Below are 19,237 nucleotides of genomic sequence, written 5' to 3' on the forward strand. Positions count from 1 at the left end.
ACTGTCTATGACAGCATTTCCCAAATCAGTGTTCCCTGGAAAACTGTCTGTAAGATATTAATAGAAGAGCTGTGAAAAAAGGTGTCCTGTGGTCAAATAAGTTGAGGGGAGTGCACCCTCTAGTCTCTTAGAGTTTCTCAATGCTTATTAGCATATGAAAGGCTCTTGTACTAGCATATGAAACATTCTTTAACTCTCCTACAGTTGGAAAAGGGTGTTTAACTTTGTTTAACACAATGTTTTCTGGTTTTAAATGACTACAGAACCCTTTTCTAACAGCATAGTTATTAATTATTGCAAAAGTGTTCCTAGAACTCAGTTCTGGGAATGTTAATCTAGATAAGGGTTGGCAAACATTTTCTGCAAAATTTCTTAAATAGTTTAGGCTTTTCGGTCTCTGTTGCAATTACTAAACTCTGCCATCTTACTGTGAAAGTAGCCATAGATAATATGTAAACAAACAGCTGTATTCCAGTAAAGCTTTATTAATAAAAATAGGCAACTGGTTGGGTTTGACTCACTAGCTATAGTTTGCTGGCCCTGATCCAGTTAATTCCAGAAGATGACTGGTCTTTTCTTAGAATAAAAGTTTCTACATCTAGTTCTTGACTACCACCACCAGTGGTTCTCCCAGTATTTGAACAGCTATTTGAATATATTCTATATGATATAGACGCCCTATTTGTCGTGACAGTTTATGGCTTCATAGTTGCCAAAAGGAGCAATGACTGTGGCCCCAGTGAATTAGAGGGAAAAATTAGAGAGGAGTGGTGGGAGGTATGTGGCAGGGATGGGTAGCTGGGTTCTTGGAAGACACTATTCTCAAAACAGAAAAAGAGAGTAAAATAGAAAAGGAATCTACCTGCAAGCTCTTTACATGAAAATGAAGCCGGAGAACTTGAGGCAACTGTGGGAGAAAGAGAGTTAGGAGTAGCACAAATACATCTTTATACCAAAACCTGAAATATACAGAAATTTTGCCACACTGCAACAGCCATTCATGCTGTTCCCCAAACAGAAATACAACAAAGAAAGTAAATCATCTCACATCTTTTCTAACTTACCCACAAAGGTGTTTTATAGCTAATATACAACATAAAATGAAACATAAGAATTTCTCGGCTGGGCACAGTGACTCACACCTATAATCCCAGTGCTTTGGGAGTCTAAGGTGGGAGGATCACTTGAGCCCAGAAGTTTGAGACCAGCCTTGGCAACATAGGGAGACCCTGTCTCTACAAAAAATAAAAAAAATTAGCCAGGTGTAGTGGTGTGCACTTGTGTTCCCAGCTACTTGGGAGGCTGAGGCAGGAGGATCACTTGAGCCTGGGAAGTCAAGGCTGTAGTGAGCTGTGATTGCATCACTGTACTCCAGCCTGACTGACAGAGTGATATCCTATAGCTTAAAAAAAAAAGAATTTCCCTTACGCATACATTTACATGTGGATATTTTAATTTATATCATCAATAAAGAAAATTTTAGGTGTGAACTTAAAGATACATACATTATTTGAAGTGACTGTTACCCGCTATTTTGCTTTCCACTGAATATTACCCTCTTGCTTCTGTTGAAGCTTCCATTGAGCCTAACTTGTTAATGGGAAACAATAGGGCATTGCTGAGTATTAGTTTGATAGATATATAAGATATAGATGATGACCTATATTCAAATACATATACACACAATCCAGATACTTTACATATAGTTATATAAATAAGAATATACAAGCACACACACAACTCCACATTCCTATAATTTTTTACTACTTGCCCACTTTTAAAAGCAAGAGTGAGACAGAGTTGGGAAGAAGTTGTGACTAGATGGGTGCTAACAGGTGAATAGGAGGAAGCAGGGTCTGGCTGGGCAGACATTAGATTGTCACAGAAATAAGCAGGCAAGTGAGTGGTCTGTTTAGAACAACTGGTTTCTATTCCCCACAACTAAACGTTCCTTAGATTTCAGGAATCAGCCACAAGAGGAAGGACTCCAGCAATCTTCACTCTTAATTCTTTTGTGCTGTGTCCTGTGAAAAGCTATGGTTACGTTACAGAAAGAGACTTGGAGTCTTTTATAATTGTAAATGTTTTGGGGGTTATGGAAAACAACAGAAACCACAGTTGCCTCTTCTCTGTCTTTCTTTATACTTATTTTAGGCAACACAAAAATTGTGGAGACAGTTTCAAGAGATTAATGGGTAAATACTGTATCCATGTAATTCACATCTAACAAAATTTTAAAGTTTCAGAAGAATCTCAAAGAGCATGAGTAAAAGAAACAGGAGAAAGAGAATGAATAGGCTTACCTAGTATATACCCTCTCTTACTTCATTCAGTTACTCACCATTCTCTCCAGACAATAAACTCCAGGTACAAGCAAGTCCCATATGTTTTCTTTTCTTCTGATTGTTCATCCTGGCAAATCAAGAAGACTGTAATCCAAAACAGCAACGATGACTATAAGGCCTAGTGGATGCTTAGCGTAAAAAAGTAACTCAAGAAAGAGTCTTCATTCAAGGTATTAGAGAGCGGGGGAAGAAAGAAGGTCCAATAGCCAAGCAGACTGCTGGGGTAGGACGCAGGGGAATCATGTGAAGACAGACCAAAACTAACAGTCTTCAACTTGAAGAGAAAAAAAGCTGAAAGAGGACAGAATGTGTATAAAGTTTTGAAGGCTACAAATATGGAGAATGTCAAATTGGGCTCTGAAATGAGTTATTAAGAGAAGCATTGGAATTAGGCAGCATACCTCTAAAGTCTGGGATTAAGAGAAGTAAGAATGACGATGTTCTTCTACAACATATTTTTGGTGCCATCAGTAAAGGGAGAATTCTAAGACTACAGATTGGAATACTGTGATATAAGAGAAATAGTCTAGAGAATCAGAAGACCTGGGTCCTATCTCCATTTCTATCTATCCATGGACCTCAAGTAAGATTCTCCTTCCTGGAGAATGGTCTGTTTTACTATTTTTAAAATGGTTCAAGGACTGTTAGACCAGGTTTCTTTACAGGTTTAACACTGTAAGATCAGTAGTTCTCATTCCTAGCTACATATCAGACTCTTGAAATATTACTTATCACCTTCTAATATACTTGATAATTTACTTATGTATTATGCTTATTGTTCTTTGTTAGTCTTTCCCACCTAAATTGAATTACTATTTAGGCCCCTTTCTCAACCTTTGTCATGAACTTTGCAAATCCACACAAAAAAACCTGGAGCTTATTTTCTCACCTCCTGTCTTTGAGCTTAATCATGAGATTTTGGTTAATGCAGTGAACCCAGAGTTGGACATGTCACCCTTTATGATTCATGAAAGAAGCCACAGAGAAACAAGATCCAGCTAGTTCACTGGTCTAAGGAGGATCAGAAATACATGAAGCAGAGCCACCATAGCTTACCCACAGTACTGCAGCAAGAAAACTACAGTGACCTCAGCCTGAATAAAGTTACCCAACAGAGCCCTCTTTAATCAGCTGAGTCCCAGCTGGCCTCCAGATCTATGAAGATAAATGCTTAGTAAGTGGTTAATTTTTCATGCCATGGAAATTTTGTGGTTGTTGTTACACATGACTGTGGCAACAGTTAACTGATACATCCTGCTAGAATGTAAATGCCTAGAAAGTGTATGGCACAGAACAGACATTCAATAGATATTTACTGAATAAACTGAATGAGTGAATAGAAGCTTTTAAAAAAACTCAATGACTTGCCCACATTACTGTTAAATTAAATCAGAATATTTAATGATGAGGCTCAGCATCATTTTTTTAAAGCTTCCCAGCTGATTCCAGTACAAAGCCAGAGAGGAGGGCCACTGTTCTAAGATGTGGTTATTTTTGTTAGAGAAAAGTATGTGTTTGTGAAACACATAGGCCTTAGAATCAACAAATGTATTCAAGTACTGACTCTACCACTTACTGTGTGACAACCATGAAATTAACACTTCCAAATCTTAGTTTCATCAGTTAAGTAGGGATAATGATAGTACTTTCCATGTAAGGTTATTATTAAGATTAAATGAGATTGTAAAGTATTCAGCACATTACATGGTACACGGTAGGGGCTCAAGAATCCTAAACCATAGCCAGTGTTTACATTGCTGCATCATTTTATATGGAGTAGAATTTTTTAAAATTCTGATAGACCTTACTTAAGACCAATTTCCACCCTTTCTAGCAAGATGACCTTGAGTAAATTACTTAAATTCTCTGAGATTTCAGTAACCAAACTGTAAAATATGGTTAATAATACCTACCTCATTAATTTGTTGTGAGAATTAAATAAGATGACACTCATAAAACACTAAACACAGGCCCAGGTGCAATATAAATGATAAATGTTACAGAAAATATAAGATGGCATTTATTGTAACTTTGACAGAAAGATACTACATTCCTTTAAAATCTCCACATAACTAGTTCATTCTTATGAAACAGAATGTTCTCAGCACAGTGTTATAGTCCCATACCCTACACTCTTCCCAATCTCTAGGAATATTTTCTTTTTTTTGCCCTGCCCAAAACAGGAACAATCCTCCAGCTACAATTACTGTGTAATAAGTGCTCCTGCCCTTGGGCAACGCAACAGAGCTGGGAGGCTGCATGGCCTCTCATTCTCTTTCTGGGCAATCTAAGCCTTGTCAATTATTTCAGTTATCTTTATGATCCCTAATTGTTTATCCCAGTCTAGCCTTCTCGTCTGAAATCCAGATTTCTACATTTAAAGGTTTACTCAACATCTCCACTTAAATGTTGACGCCTTGCTTTTTGTCTCCTTTGGTAACTATTGCTTGGTTTGTCCAGCATTCTTTCACTGACCTTTGTTCTAACGAAAGATCTCATCTCTCTTAGTGGAATAATCAGATTCCACATCCTTGAATTTTTAAACTTGACTTAGCCTATAGAAACTGAGGTTCTGCTACCTAAACGTCTCAAGCTCAATGGTTCCTGACCTTCCTGAGGCCTTGTTTTTCAGCATGTCAATTTAGATTTGAGTAATTCCAATATCCTTCTAAATATTCTCTTTTGCTTAAGTTACGCAAAATCAATTGCTATGGCCTGCAGCTAAAGAATTCTGATATAAAAATTATACCACAGAGCCAGTTACGGTCAACAGACCTTTGGGGGAATTAATGGGGGGTATTTTATAACTGGTTATTAGTTTCAGCTAGACTAAAGGCTGTGAGATGGCCCGAATTCCAGGATGGGAAAATAGTATCCATTATTTACAGGATATCCACTGATACATATCAGATCTTTATACAAAGCACTAAAAGATACCCTCTTCAAGAAGAAAAATCATACTAAGATGTGGCCTCTAAGTAGCTGAACTACAAAATGGTGAAATATTGCTCTTTCCTTTTGGATGGGGCAGGACCAAACTAGGATATACAAGTTAGGGAGCAGAGTATGGGCTAACTGCAGTCCCCATTCACACTCTTGGTCCTGTGCCTTTTAAGTCAACAAATGGAAAAAGTTTACATGGTGATTCTACATGGTATGCACGCTGCCAAAAATAGGGGAAAGAAATGCAACAAATCTTTTCCACCTTTATTAAGATATAACTGAAAAATAAAAAATTGTGTATATTTAAGATGTACAATGTGATGATTTGATATACATATATGCACATTGTGAAATGATTACCACAATCAAGCTAATCAGCACATCAATCACCTCACATGATTGCCATTTTATATGGTTTGGATGTTTGTCCCTTCCAAATTTCATGTTGAAAGGTAATCACCAGTGTTGGAGGTAGGGCCTGGTGGGAGGTGTTTGGATCATGGGGGCAGATCTCTCATGAATGGCTTAGCTCCATCCCCTTGATGATAAATGATAAATGAGTTCTTGCTCTGAGTTCACATGAGGTCTGGTTATTCAAAAGAGTGTGGCACCTCCTCCCCCACTCCCCCTCCCCACTCCCCCCCCAATCTTCCTTAGGTTTTCACCATTTGATGAGCTTGCGCCCCCTTCTCCTTCTGCCATGATTAGAAGCTTCCTGAGGCCCTCATCAGAAGCAGATGCTGGCATCATGCTTCCTGTACAGCCTGCAGATCCAGGAGCCAATTAAACTGCTTTTCTTTATAAACTACCCAGCCTCAGGCATTGCTTTACAGCAATGCAAGAACGAACTAATATAGAAAACTGGTACTGAGGGTGGGGTATTATATGAAGTTACCTGAAAATGGGGAAGCAGCTTTGGAACTCGGTAATGGGCAGAGGCTAGAAGAGTTTGGAGATCTCAGAAGAAAACAGGAAAACGGGGGGAAGTTTGGAACTTCTTAGAGACTAGTTAAGTGATTGTGACCAAAATGCTGATAGAAATGTGGACAGTGAAAGCCAGGCTGACGAGGTCTTAGATGGAAATGAGAAAGTTATTGGGAACTAGAGGTAAGGTCACTCTTGTTATGCCTTAGCAAAGAGCTTGGCTGCACTGTGTCCAGGTACTAGGGAACTGTGGAAGGTTGAACTTAAGAGTAAGGACTTAGGGTACCTGGTGGAAGAAATTTCTAAGCAGCCAAGCATTCAAGAAAGAGGTGATGCAGCTGTTTCTAACAACCTATGATCCAATATGGGGGCAATGGAATGACTTAAGGTTGGTACTCACATTTAAAAGCAAAGTGCAGATGTTTAGAAAATGTGCAGCTTGATCCTACAGCAGAGAAAGAAAAGTATTTTCAGGGGAAGAATCCAAGCAGGATGCAGAGCAATCACTTGCTAGAGAGATTAGCATGACTCAAAAGGGAGCCAATGGTAATATCCAACACAATGGCCTCAAAGGTATTCTAGAAGTCTTTGGGACAGCTCCTCTCATCACAGTCTAGGCCTGGAGGCCCAGGAGAAAAGAATGGTTTTGGGGGCCAGGCCTGGGGCACCACTGCCTTGTGCAGCCTCAGGAGACTTCACCACCCATCCAGGACCCTCTAGCAACAGCTCAAAGGGCCCCAAATGCAGCTCCAGCTGCTACTTCAGAGGGCACAATCCATAAACCTTGGCAGCTTCTACGTGGTGTTAAGCCAGCCTGAGTGACAGAGTAAGATCCTGTGTTAAAAAAAGAAAGAAAGAAGTACTGATACAAGCTACACACAGGTGATGCTTGAAAGCTTTATGCTAAGTGACAAAAGCCAGAAACAAAAGGCCATGTATTGTAAGATTCTATCTACATGAAATATCCAGAATAGGCAAATCCATATAATCAGAAAGTAGATTCATGGTTGCTAGAGGCCAGGGGTCGGGTAAGAAAGAATTGCTAGTGATTGCAAACAGGTATGGGGTTTCTGCTTAGGGCGTTGAAAATATTTTGGAATTAGATAGTGGTGATAGTAGCACAGCATTGTGAACATATTAATACCACAAAAAGCTACACTTTAAAAAAGCAGTAAATTTTATTGTATGTGAATACAATCAATATCAAATAAATACAATCAATAAAAATGCAACTGTAAAGAAAATGGGAAAGTGGAAACAACCCAAATGTCCATCTGTGGAGAAATGGATAAACAAAATGTGGTCTATACATACAATAGGCTATTATTCAGCCTTAGTAAGGAAGGAAATTCAGACACATGCTACAACATGGATAAACCAGGGAGACACTATGCTAAGTGAAATAAGCCAGACATAAAATGGCAAATATTGTGTATTTCCACTGATAAAAGTTATCTAAAGTAGTCAAATTCACAGAGACAGAAAGTTACGAGGAGCTTGAGGGAAAGGGTAATATGGAGTAATTGTTTAATAGTTGTGAAATTTCAGTTTGGGAAATGAAAATGTTCTGGAAATGGATGGTGGTGATGATTGAACAACAAAGTAAATTTACCTGATGTCAGTGAACTCTACATTTAAAAATGGTAAAAATGTCAAATTTTATGTTATGTATATTTTACCACAATAAAAATAGGGGGCAATTGAAAAGGAAATGACCAAAAAAAATCCCATTTACAATAGCCAAAAATAAAACTAAATACCTGGAATTAACCAAAGAAGTAAAATATCTTTACAATGAAAACTATAAACACGTTAAGGTACACTTTTAAAAAGTGGTAAATTTTATGGTATGTGAGAAATTTAAGAGGACACCAAAAAATGGGAAAATATTCCATGTTCACAGATTGGAAGAATCAACATTCTTAAAATGCCCATATTACCCAAAGCAATCTACAGATACAGCACAATCCCTATCAAAATACCTATTACATTCTGCACAGAAATAGAAAAAACAAACCTAAAATTTATATGAAGTTGCAAAAGACCCAGAATAGCCATAGCTATCCTGAGCAAAAAGAGTAACACTGGAGGAATTGTATTATCTAACTTCAAATTATACTACAGAGCTATAATAACAAAAAGCGCATGGAGGGTACTGGGGAAAAAAAAAACACAACCAGACACATAGAACAATGGAACAGCATAGAGAACCAGACCCAGGAAAAATCCACTCACCTACACTGAACTCATTTTCAACAAAGATGTCAAGAATATACAATGGGGAAGACAGTCTCTTCAATAAATAATGCTGGGAAAACTGGATATTCATATGAAGAAAAATGGAACTTGATTTCTATTTCTTGCCTTATACAAAAATAAAATCAACATGAATTAAAGACTTAAATCTAAGGCCTCAAACTATGAAAACACTAAAATAAAACACTGGGGAAACTGTTCAGGATGTTGGTCTGGGCAAAAGTTTTTTGAGGAATATCCCACAAGCACAGGCAACCAAAGCACAAATGGGCAAATGGGATCACATCAAGTTAAAAAGCTGCACAGCAAAAGAAACAATCAACAAAGTGAAGATACAACCCACAGAATGAAAGAGAGTATCTGCAAACTATTCATCTGACAAGGGATTAATAACCAGAATGTACAAGGAGTTGAAACAACTCAATAGGAAAAAAATCAAATAATCTAATTTTAAAATGGCTAAAAGATCTGAACAGACATTTCTCAAAAGAAAACATACAAATGACAAATAGGCGTATGAAAAGGTGCTCAACATCACTGATCATCAGAGAAATGCACATCAAAACTATAATGATATACCATTTCACCTCCATTAAAATGATTTCTATCCAAAGGACAGACAATAACAAGTGCTGGAGAAGATGTGGAGGAAAGGGAACCCCCATACACTGTTGGTGGGAATATAAATTAGTAACACTATCAAAAACAGTTTGGAGGTTCCTCAAAAGTCTAAAAATAGAGCTACCATATATGATACAGCAATCCAACTGCTAGGTATATACCCAAAAGAAAGAAAATCAGTATATCAAAGTGATATCTGTACTCCCACATTTATTGCAGAGCTGTTCACACCAGCCAGGATTTGGAAGCAACGTAAGTGTCCGTCTCCATTAACAGACGAATGGATAAAGAAAATGTGGTACATATACACAATGGAGTACTATTCAGCCACAAAAAAGGAGTGGGATCCTGTCATTTGCGACAACATGGATGGAACTGGAGGTTATTATGTTAAATGAAATAAGCACAGAAAGACAAACATCACATGTTCTCATTTATGGTGGAATCTAAAAATTAAAATAACTGAATTCATGGAGATAGAGAGTAGACGGATGGTTACCAGAGTCTGGGAATTGAAGGTGGTTAATGGGTACAAAAAATTGATAGAATGAATAAAATCTAGTATTTGATAGCACAACGGGCTGACTATAGTTAATAATAATTTAATTATACTTTTAAAAATAACTAAAAGAATATGATTGCATTGTTTGTAACACAAAAGATAAATGCTTGAGGTTATGAATACCCTATTTAATCTGATGTAATTATTACACATTGCACACCAGTATCAAAATATCTCATGTGCCTGATAAAATATACACCTACTATGAACCTGCAAAAATTAAAAATTAAGAAAAATAAAAAATAAAAATAATTAAGATGAAATTAGCAATTACTGAAATAGAAAACAAACAGTAAGAGAACCATGGAGTAGATTGATAAGAGGAAATAATATTTACTTGAAAAAACTAATAGAATACAAAGTTTTTGGCAAGTATGATTTCAAATATAAACAAGGCACAAATTAACATTAAAAAAAAGAAAGGGTATAATGTGCGTAGGCCTAATACTGTCAATTGAAGGCTTTAATGCAACAAAGACTAATCTCCCACAAACAAGAAGGAATTTTGGAATACGGGCAAGATGGCGGAATAGGAACAGCTCGAGTCTGCAGCTCCCAAGAAGACCAATGTAGAAGGCAGGTGATTTCTGCATTTCCAACTAAGGTACCCAGTTCATCTCACTGGAACTAGTTTGGCAGTGGGTGCAGCCCACAGAGGGCCAGCAGAAGCAGGGTGGGGCATCACCTCACCCAGGAAGTGCAAGAAGCCGGGGGACCTCCCTCCTCAAGGCAAGGGAAGCCATGAAGGACTGTGCTACCCTGCCCAGATACTAAGTTTTTCCCTGGTTTTTGCAATCTGCAGATCAGGAGATGTTGATATTCACTCGGGGTGGTTGGCAAGATGTTAACTATTAGGAAAAGTTGTAGATTGTAATCTCAAACCTTTTGAAAGGCCAAAAGGTTTTATTGAGGCTTGCTGAAGGCAGCCGCCTCATTAACATTAGCATAGGAAAGAGATAGAGACAATTGAAGACCTTCGAAGTTTAAGTCTGCTTACCCCACATCCCTTTGTCTCCACTCTGTTTACTCATGTAAATTTTGTGCTGGGTGGGTCTCTCCGGGAAAGATCAAAGGGGAATAACCTGTTAAAAGTGTTTACTCTGGGCCCTGGGCCCAGGACCCGGGACCTAAAGCTTTTGTCATTCATACAACCACTCTTTTAACCATGTTAATTATCCACAAATGTGTTCACTTAGAACCTCTGTTGTAAAATCTTGACAGAATAAAAGTGTATATGAACAGGGAGTCTTGGTTGATTTCTTGTATTTCCCACTCTGAAAGCAGCCAATGGCCGTCCCTAGCCCACTTGAATCACGTAATGGTGTGAGAGTAGATTCATTCATCCATTTTTGAGTCAGTCTGCAGGCCAGACTTCCGCAGGTGGTGGTCGATGTCTCAAGGAGATTCCCTTGTGCGCCTACAGCACCAGGGCCCTGGGTTTCAAGCACAAAACTGGGCGGCTGTTTGGGCAGACACTAAGCTACCTGCAGCAGTTTTTTCATGCCCCAGTGGTGCCTGGAACCCCAGTGAGACAAAACCGTTCACTCCCCTGGAAAAGGGGCTGAATCCAGAGAGCCAAGTGGTCTCACTCAGCGGGTCCCACTCCCACGAAGCCCAGCAAGCTAAGAACCACTGGCTTGAAATTCTCGCCAGCACAGCAGTCTGAGGTTGATCTGGGACAATTGAGCTTGGTAAGGGGAGGGGTGTCCACTGTTACTGAGGCTTTAGTAGGCAGTTTTCCCCTGACACTGCTAAGGAGGCTGGAGGGTTTGGGTTGGGCGGAATCAACCACAGCACGGCAAAGTGGTTTCTCTAGACCGCTTCCCTAGATTCCTCCTCAGGAGAGCTCTGGCTGGCATCAGGCCAGTGCCCCTCTGGGATGAAGCTTCTAGAGGAAGGAGCAGGCAGCAATCTTTGCTGTTCCGCAGCCTCCACTGGTGATACCCAAGTTAACAGGGTCTGAAGTGGACCTCCAACAAACTGCAATAGACCTGCAGAAGAGGAGCCTGACTGTTAGAAGAAAAACTAACAAACAGAAAGTAACAACATCAACATCAACAAAAAAGGACCACCACACAAAAACCTAATCCAAAGGTCATTAACCTCAAAGATCAAAGGTAGATAATTCCACAAAGATGAGGGAAAACTAGCACAAAAATACTGAAAATTCCAGAAACCAGAAGGCCTCTTCTCCTCCAAAATATCACAACTCCTCTCCAGCAAGGGCACAAAATTAGATGGAGGATGAGATTGACAAACTGACAGAAGTAGGCTTCAGAAGGTGGGTAATAACCAACTCCTCTGAGCTAAGGGAGCATGTTCTAACCCAATGCTAGGAAGCTAAGAATCTTGATAAAAGTTAGATGAATTGCTAACTAGAATAACCAGTATTGAGAAGAACATAAATGACTTGATGGAGCTGAAAAACACAGCACGAGAACTTCATGAAGCATACACAAGTATCAACAGCTGAACTGATCAAGCAGAAGAGAGGATATCAGAGACTGAAGATCAACTTACAGAAATAAGGAGTGAAGACAAGATTGGAGAAAAATGAATGAAAAGCAACAAATCCTCCAAGAAATACGAGATTATGTGAAAAAAGCAAACCTATGATTGATTGGGGTGCCTGAAACTAATGGGGAGAATGGAATCCAGTGGGAAAACACACTTCAGAATATTACCCAGGAGAACTTCCCCCACCTAACAAGACAGGCTAACATTCAAATTCAGGAAATACAGAGATACTAAGATACTCTTCAAGAAGAGCAATCCCAAGACACATAATTGTCAGATTCCTTAAGGGTGAAAAGAAGGAAAAAATGTAAAGGGCAGCCAGAAAGGTCAGGTTACCCACAAAGGAAGCCCATCAGACTAACAGCAGATCTCTCTGCAGAAACCCTACAAGACAGAAGTGAGTGGGAGCCAATATTCAACATTCTTAGAAAATAATTTTCAACTCAGAATTTCATATCCAGCCAAACTAAGCTTCATAAGCAAGGGAGAAATAAAATCCCTTCCAGACAAGCAAATGCTGAGGGATTTTGTCACCAACAGGCCTGCCATACAAGAGCTTCTGAAGGAAGCACTACATATGGGAAGGAAAAAACAGTGCCAACCACTGCAAAAACACACCAAAATATAAAGAACAATGAAACTATGAAGAAACTGCATCAACTAATGTGCAAAATAACTAGATAGCATTATGATGACAGAATCAAATTCACATATAATGATATTAACCTTAAATGTAAATGGTCTAAATGCCCCAATTAGAAGACACACACAAGCAAATTGGATAAACAGTCAAGAACCATCAGTGTGCTGTATTCGGGAGACCCATCTCACTTGCAAAGACACACATAGGCTAAAGACAAAGGTATGGAGGAGTGTTGAGCACGCAAATGGAAAGCAAAAATAACAGGGGTTGCAATCCTAGTCTCTAATAAAACAGACTTTGAACCAACAAAGACAAAGAAGGGCATTACATAATGGTAAAGGGATCAATGCAACAAGAAGAGCTAACTGTCCTAAATATATATGCACCTAATACAGAAGCAGCCAGATTCATAAAACAAGTTCTAATAGGCCAACCAAGAGACTTAGACTCCCATGTAATAATAGTGGGAGACTTTAACACCCCACTGTCAATATTAGACACATTGATGGGACAGAAAATTAACAAGGATATTCAGGACTTGAACTCGGCTCTGGACCAAGCTGACCTAGTAGACATCTATAGAACTCTGCACTCCAAATCGACAGAATATACATTCTTCTCAGCACCACATAGCACTCATTCTAAAATTGACCACATAATTGGAAGTAAAACACTTCCCAGCAAATGCAAAACAAAAGAAATCATAAACAACAGACTCTCAGACTGAGGGACTGTGTTAACTTCTCTTCCCAAGTCCACAAGGGGCGTGGTTTCAAAGGAAGAAATTTCCCAGCGACATACCTGACCTGCCTTCATTCACATCCCCATCTGGGAACCAGAGTTCTTTGTCTAACTTTCATGAGAGGGCTAGGTAGACTGCCCAGGTGAGCTTCCGTTGTTTAGTAAGCCTGCCAAAAGCCTTGGAAGGAGGGGCTCTATTGCAAGCCAGGCAGCCAATCCAGTATCAGAGTTTATCAATCGCTCCAGAGGAAGTTTGGAAGAGCTCCTCTCACTGGATGAGAACTTGAATAGGGCGAGAGTAACTTCCGGGTTAAATTCCCCCTACTCCCTTACCTATATGGATTTCCCTCTCTGGGATCCCCTCCCATGGCAGCATGGGAGCCTTCCCTCTCTCTCTCTCTCTCTTTACCTGTGCAGACTCCATCTCTGGATCCCCTCCCACAACAGCATGGGGGCTTGCTCTCTCTCTCTCTCTCTCTCTCTCTGCCTAATAAATTGCTTTTCTGCAAAGCTCTTTAGATCTGATATTTACTTGAACAATCTCACCTTGCCGCCTGGGTCTCCTCCCCATTCTTGAGTGAGTGAGAGCCCAAGGACCTGGAAAAAAAACACATCCAAATTGGGAACAGTGAGCATCTTTGGAACACCCCCACAGCCCTGCCCCTGTCCCCCAGTTACAAGACCACAGTGCAATCAAATTAGAATGCAGGATTAAGAAGCTCACTCAAAACCACACAACTACACGGAAATTGAACACCCTGCTCCTGAATGACTACTAGGTAAATAACAAAATTAAGGCAAAAATAAAGAAGTTCTTTAAAACCAATGAGAACAAAGAGACAATATACCAGAATCTCTGGAAAACAGCTAAAGCAGTGTTAAGAGGGAAATTTATAGCACTAAATTCCCACATGCGAAAGCTGGAAAGATCTGAATTTGACACCTGAACATCACAATTAAAAGAACTAGGGAAGCAAGAGCAAGCAAATTCAAAAGCTAGCAGAAGACAAGAAATAAGTAACATCAGAACAGAAATGAAGGAGATAGAGACAAGAAAGCCCTTCAAAAAAACCAATGAATCCAGGAACTGTTTTTTTGAAAAGATTAACAAAATAGATAGACCACTAGCCAGACTAATAAAGAAGAAAACAGAAGAATCAAATAGACACAATAAAAATTGATAAAAGGGATATCACCACCAATCCCACAGAAATACAAACTACCATCAGAGAATACTATAAACACCTCTATGCAAATAAACTACAGAATCTAGAAGAAATGGATGAATTCCTGGACACATACACCCTCCCAAGACTGAACCAGGAAGAAGTTGAATCCCTGAAGAGACCAATAACAAGTTTTGAAATTGAGGCAGTAATAGCCTGCCAACCAAAAAAAGCCCTGGACCAGATGGATTCATAGCCGAATTCTAGCAGAGGTACAAAGAGGACCTTCATTACTTCTGAAACTATTCCAAACAACAGAAAAAGAGGGACTTCTCCTTAACTCATTTTATGAGGCCAACATCATCCTGATACCAAAACCTGGCAGAGATATAACAAAAAAAAGAAAATTTCAGGCCAATATCCCTGATGAAGATCGATGTGAAAATCCTAAACAAAACACTGGCAAACTGAATCTGGCAGCACAGCATGAAGCTGATCCACCACAAGCAAGTTGGCTTCATCCCTGGGATGCAAGGCTGGTTCAACATATGCAAATCAGTAAACGTAACCCATCACATAAACAGAACCAATGATAAAAATCACGATTTTCTCAATAAATGCTGAAAGGCCTTCGATAAAATTCAACATCCCGGCCGGGCGCAGTGGCTCAAGCCTGTAATCCCAGCATTTTGGGGGGCCGAGGCGGGTGGATCATGAGGTCAAGAGATCGAGACCATCCTGGTCAACATGGTGAAACCCCGTCTCTACTAAAAATACAAAAACATTAGCTGGGCATGGTGGTGCATGCCTGTAATCCCAGCTGCTCAGGAGGTTGAGGCAGGAGAACTGCCTGAACCCAGGAGGCGGAGGTTGCGGTGAGCCGAGATCGCGCCATTGCACTCCAGCCTGGGTAACAAGAGCGGAACTCCGTCTCAAAAAAAAAAAAAAAAAAAATTCAACATCCCTTCATGATAATAAAGTCTTAATAAACTTGATGGAACATACCTCAAAATAATAAGAGCTATTTATGACAAACCCAATATCATACTGAATGGGCAAAAGCTGGAAGCATTCCCTTTGAAACCCAGTATAAGACAAGGATGCCCTTTCTTACCACTCCTATTCATCATAGTACTGGAAGTTCTGGCCAAGGCAATCAGGCAAGAGAAAGAAATAAAGGATATTCAAACAGGAAGAGAGGAAGTCAAATTGTCTCTGTTTGCAGATAACATGATTGCATATTTAGAAAACCCCATTGTCTCAGCCCAAAAACCCCTTAAGCTGACAAGAAACTTCAGCAAAGTCTCAGAATACAAAATCAATGTGCAAAAATCACAAGCATTCCTATACACCAATAATAGACAAGCAGAAAGCCAAATCATGAGTGAACTCCCATTCACAATTTCTATGAAGAGAATAAAACACTTAGAAATACAACTTACAAGGGACATGAAGAATCTCTTCAAGGAGAGCTACAAACCACTGCTCAAGGAAGTAAGAGAGGACACAAACGGAAAAAAAATTCCATGCTCATGGATAGGAAGAATCAATATCATGAACATGGCCATACTGCCCAAAGTAATTTATATATTCAATGCTATTCCCATCAAGCTACCATTGACTTTCTTCACAGAATTAGAAAAAAAACTATTTTAAATTTCACATGGAACCAAAAAAGAGCCCGTATAGCCAAGACAATCCTAAGCAAAAAGAACAAAGCTGGAGGCATCACACTACCCGACTTTGAACTATACTGCAAGGCTACAGTAACCAAAGTAGCATGGTACTGGTACTAAAACAGATACTGAGACCAATGGAACAGAGCAGAGATCTCAGAAATAACACCACACATCTACAACCACTGGATCTTCAACAAACCTGACAAAAATGAGCAATAGGGAAAGGATTCCCCATTTAATAAATGGTGCTGGGAAAACTGGCTAGCCATATGCAGTAAACTGAAACTGTACCCCTTCCTTATACTTTATACAAAAATTAACTCAAGATGGATTAAAGACTCAAATGTAAAACCTAAAACCATATAAACCCTAGAAGAAAAGCTTAGGCAATACCATTCAGGACATAAGCATGGGCAAAGACTTCATGACTAAAACCAAAAGCAACAGCAACAAAAACCAAAATTGACAAATGGGATCTAATAAAACTAAAGAGCTTCTGCACAGCAAAAGAAACTATCATCATAGTGAACAGGCAACCTATAGAATGGGAGAACATTTTTGCAATCTATCCAACAAAGATCTAATATTCAGAATCTACAAGGAACTTAGATTTACAAGAAAAAACCAAACTAGCCCATCAAAAAGTGGGAAAAGGATATGAACAGACATTTGTCAAAAGAAAACATGTATGCATCCGCCGGGTGCGGTGGCTCAACCCTGTAATCCCAGCACTTTGGGAGGCCGAGGCGGGTGGATCACGAGGTCAAGAGATCGAGGCCATCCTGGTCAACATGGTGAAACCCCATCTCTACTAAAAATACAAAAAATCAGCTGGGCATGGTGGCGCGTGCCTGTAATCCCAGCTACTCAGGAGGCTGAGGCAGGAGAATTGCCTGAACCCAGGAGGCGGAGGTTGCGGTGAGCCGAGATTGCGCCATTGCACTCCAGCCTGGGTAAAAAGAGTGAAAGTCCATCTCAAAAAAAAAAAAAAAAAAAAAAGAAAGAAAAGATGTATGCATCCAACAAACATATGAGAAAAGCTTATCATCACTGGTCATTAGAGAAATGCAAATGAAAACCACAATGAGATAAGCATCTCACACTAGTTAGAATGGTGATTATTAAGAAGTCAGGAAATACCAGATGCTGGTGAGGCTGTGGAGAAATAGGAACACTTTTATATTGTTGGTGGCAGTGTAAGTTAGTTTGACCATTTTGGGAGACAGTGTGGTGATTCCTCAAGGATCTAGATCCAGAAATACCATTTGACCCAACAATTCTATTACTGGGTGTATATGCAAAGGATTATAAATCATTCTAATATAAAGACACATGCACACATATGTTTATTGCCGCACTATTTACAATAGCAAAGACTTGGAACCAACCCAAATGCCCATCAATGATAGGCTAGATAAAGAAAATGTGGCACATATATACCATGGAATAGTATGTAGCCACAAAAAGAATGAGTTCTTGTCCTTTGCAGGGACATGGATGAAGCTGGAAACCATCACTTTCAGCAAATTTACACAGGAACAGAAAACCAAACACCGCATGTTCTCACTCATAAGTGGGGGCTGAATAATGTGAACACATGGTCACAGGGAGGGGAACATCAGACATCAGGGCCTGGCGGGGGGTGGGGGACAAGGGGAGGGAGAGCCTTAGGACAAATATCTAACACGTGCGGCACTTAAAACCTAGATGATGGGCTAATACGTGCAAACCACCATGCCACATGTATAGCTATGTAACAAACCTGCATGTTCTGCACATGTGTCCCAGAACTTAAAGTGAAATTTAAAATAAAATTAATAGAAATGCAGAAAAGATCAGTGAAAAATGCAAACTGGCATAATTATCAACTTGATTGCCTGATATGTCTTCTAAATGTTTATTTTTCTATTCTGCTACTATAAAAGTTTGTGTCAGAATCTATTTAAAATAAATACATCACATAATCTGAAAAATATGAAAGGGGACTGACCTACAGAAATAGAAGATATTAAAAAATTATTTTAAGAATACTGTGTAACTTTTACTCCAATAATTTTGAAAGTCTAGGTGAAATGGATAATTTCCAGGAAAACGAGTACAAGAACTGGCCTATGAAGAAGACTTAAATAGACCAATTAATCATAGCAGAATGTATGATAATCAGTAATCTACCTTAAAAGTCACCATTTCCAGAAATTTTCTTAGTGTTTGAAAAAACCATCTAGGAACAGATTAATCAAATTTTCCATAAATTTTTCCAAATGAAAAAAATGGCAAATGACACCACGCAGCTCTAAGGCTGGGATAATCTTGATACCAAAACTGACAAGTAAAGGGAAAGAAAATTATAGGCCATCTCACATATGAACCTTGATATAAAAATGTATAAGCTTGATATTAAAATTGGACAAGCACAAGAGAACTACAGGCCAGCATTTTTCACAGGAGTGCTAACGGCATTTTTGTTGAGACAATTCTTGATTTAGCATCCCTAGTCACCATTTACTGAATTATAGTAGGACTTTACCAACACACACACATTCAATAAAATGTGACAACCAAAAGCACCAGTTATTTCCAAATGCCTTCTTGAGGAGTAGTTTTGCCCAACTGAGGATCAATGCTATAGCCAATCTCATTTATAAACACAGATTTTTTAAATGCCAAATAAAATACTAGTTGCTCAAATCCTGCAATAGATTTAAAAAGACTCATCATGCCCCAATAGGCTAATCCTAGGACTGCAGGGAAGGTTTAACATTTACAGATATGTCAATGTGGAACAGGGCACTAACTCCTTCCTTGGAAAACTGGCAATTAAAGGAAAAGGGTTAAAAATT

The 19,237-nt window shown here is 39.2% G+C and overlaps 1 protein-coding gene across 1 annotated transcript in view; it reads right to left on the minus strand.

Moving 5' to 3' along the window:
- LOC116531880 (NACHT, LRR and PYD domains-containing protein 3) overlaps positions 1 to 19,237 on the minus strand; it is a 56,393-nt gene that overhangs the window by 26,895 nt on the left and 10,261 nt on the right. The window contains exon 3 of the mRNA XM_032250888.1: positions 863 to 907. The gene's annotated coding sequence lies outside the window, so the exon portion shown is untranslated. The remainder of the gene's footprint in view (positions 1 to 862; positions 908 to 19,237) is intronic.

This window comes from Sapajus apella, unplaced genomic scaffold (assembly GCF_009761245.1).
Source record: "Sapajus apella isolate SASKATOON/1434 unplaced genomic scaffold, GSC_monkey_1.0 scaffold73, whole genome shotgun sequence".
NCBI classification, from domain to species: Eukaryota; Metazoa; Chordata; class Mammalia; order Primates; family Cebidae; genus Sapajus; species Sapajus apella.